The sequence below is a fragment of the Etheostoma spectabile genome, chromosome 8 (assembly GCF_008692095.1).
Source record: "Etheostoma spectabile isolate EspeVRDwgs_2016 chromosome 8, UIUC_Espe_1.0, whole genome shotgun sequence".
NCBI classification, from domain to species: domain Eukaryota; kingdom Metazoa; phylum Chordata; class Actinopteri; order Perciformes; family Percidae; genus Etheostoma; species Etheostoma spectabile.
The window spans coordinates 10387340-10390193 of record NC_045740.1 but is presented as its reverse complement, the minus strand read 5'-3'; positions in this window follow the sequence as shown (position 1 = coordinate 10390193).

The window sequence follows — 2854 nt, the reverse complement described above, 5'->3', positions numbered from 1 at the left end:
GGTCCTGGGGCAATAGAGGCCAGAGAGGTCCTTTAAAAACACTCCTCCAGTGCAGTTAATCTCAAATATTGTGTAGTAGAATAAATGTTCCTGTTCCAGCTATTATGAATAAAAGTGGTGGGTCAGTCCAGACTGGTTCTCAGCAGGTCTCGTCCCCTACCAAATCAAAAATCATTTTCTGTTCCAGGGGTCAAAAGCCAAAATTAGAGTCCAGTTCCAGGGGAGACAGAACCTGCAAAGCAGAGTTTGGGATTACGGGTCAATGTCACTGCAAGTGATCCTCCAACACCAGCAAGCCCAAGATAAACTTGACCAAACTAAGCACAAAGAAGAGATCTTCACCATACTCAATGCGAGGAAGAGTGAGAGGGTCTTGGCACGACTGCCATAGTTTTCTGTCCTGGTACCTAACCAGCATGCAGCTCTGTCTAAACAGTCATCCACCTTGTGACTGAGTCTCTACCTTTAGCGAAAGAGAGAAAAACTGGTCCAGTTTGTTTCAGCTGTTAATCCAGTCTGCTTGGTAACCACAATCTGCACTGACTCTCTCTCTCTCTCTTTCTCTCACTCTCTCTCTCCCTTTCACTCTGTTTTTCTATCTACTTCTCACTCTACTAAACTCTGCTCTGGACTAGTTCAGCCCCACTCAGCGCAGCTCTGCCCTGTCCCCACAGCACAAGGCACACAGTGCAACTGAGAACAGCTGAGGCAGACAGCAAAGACGGAGAGGGGACGAGAGAGAGAGAGAGAGAGAGAGAGAGAGAGAGGAGAGACAGAGAAGAGAGAGAGAGAGAGAGAGAGAGAGAGAGAAGGATTGGAAAAAGAAGAGTGCAGTGTAGGTGGGAGAGAGGGTGAGAGAGAGCATGAAAGCATGAGAGAAACAAAAACAGTGAAAGCAAAAGAAGTAGGAGAGGAAAGGTTAGGGCAAGGCGGGAGGTTAGAAAGAGTATGAAAACAGAAAAACAAGGCAGAACATTCTGAAGACACAGAATTTTTGATTTAGTTTTCAAGTATGTGTGAATCTCTCAAATATAGAGTATATATAAATGGAGGAATACACATAAGATGCCGACAATTCCCCAAGTGTACAGTACACTGAATCTGTATCAAATAAATCCAATACATTGTTAACGGCATATGCCCTTTTCCTGTGTTCTAACTTACCTTTAAAATAAACTTCTCTGCTTCCTAGTTTTCCTTCCCTCTGTCCTTCACTGTGCACACATCATTCCCATCTTTCAATGCATTTCTACAGTTTTATGCATTATGCAGGTATTAGGGATTAGCTGTTGGAAACTGTTTTTAAATTGGCTGAATCCCCTCCTTTGTTTCTTTCTTGCACTGTTCCTATATCTGTTTCTTCTTATTTTTCGAAAGACTTGCATAACACTGAAAAGTATTCATTTCATAAGGATTCATTTCCCAGAAGACCAACCGTAAATTAAATTATACATGATTTCTAATCTCACTTGTGCTCAAAGATAAGTCAATTCCAGTGATGAAAATAAAGGCGTAACGTTTTTCAGTAACAAGTAATCTAATTGATTACTCTTCCCATCTTAAAAACATTGTTAACGTTAATGCTGAAAAATGTGGCACGTTACTATAATTGAAGCTGTTTTTTTCATCAGACCAACTTGATCTCAGAGAGGCAAAGCCTTTTTTTATTTCTTGTTTAGTGGGCCGAGCACAAGACAAGTGCATTAATGCTGATGATTGGCTGAAGTTGAGTAAAATTTCATGGTAAGCCAATCAGAGGTAGAGTTTGGCGGGTGTTCAAAAGCGCACAAAGCCGGAGATGCAACGAACAACACAAGCTATAGTGCTAAACAAGCATTATTTAATTTTGCTCAGATGTGGCCTGTTGAGGGGCAATAAATATCAAAAGTTCCAAAACATCTGTTGTTATTTGTATCGATCCACTAGACATAATTCTACATACATGGCATTTGATTGGAGGCTAGTCTCACTTTGTCTGATGGCAACATTAGAAGAATTTAGATTTGTGTACAGTTTCTGTTAACAATGTATTGTATTAAGTGTCCATTTCCTTATAATCTTCAGATTTATCATAAATAATTGAACATGGACATGTATTTTATGTTCCGTTAAAGAGGGGGGGAAGGGGGGTCACATTTGAGCATTTAAAAATGTACTTAAAAGTAACGCATTAGTTTTCTTTCTGAAGTAACCAGTTAATTTTATAATTTGTAACTGAGTATCGGATACAGTTACTTTTTGGAAGAAGTAACTAGTAACTGTAACTAATTACTTTTTAAAAGGAACTTGCCCAACACTGGTCAATTCAAAGAAATCACTGTGTTGTGTGGTTAACAGTCCACTTCTTTTTGTTTACTGTTATTTATTGTAACAAAAAAGCCCATCGGTGATTCCATTACAGATTAGATCACGTTTTTCTCGTGTGTTTTCTCTGCTGGGTGAAGAAGCCAGACAGTGAGACTGTGAAGAGACTATACCAACTTCATGCTATTTAACTGGCTCCTTTGCAATGTAAAAACATCAGCAACAGTCTTTACCTGAGTCTGATTGATTAGTGGTGAAACTGATTTGACAGTGTTGCAGTTTATGGTTTATGTGAAACTGGACAACAGGCAAATACATCTTGTCAGGTCCATCTGTCTGGTGATGGCGCCACTTACCATCACATGGGTGAACACAGAAGTTCCTAGAAAGAAGTTACTTTAAAGCTTAGTTCGTTTTCATGCTTAACAGTCTATTTCATGGGTCAAAGTATAACAAATCTCATTCTGTCAAAAAAATAAAAACAAATTCTCGTACTGAGCAATAATGTATGTAACCCACTCGAAAATAGCCTGCATGCAGTTATGTTTTG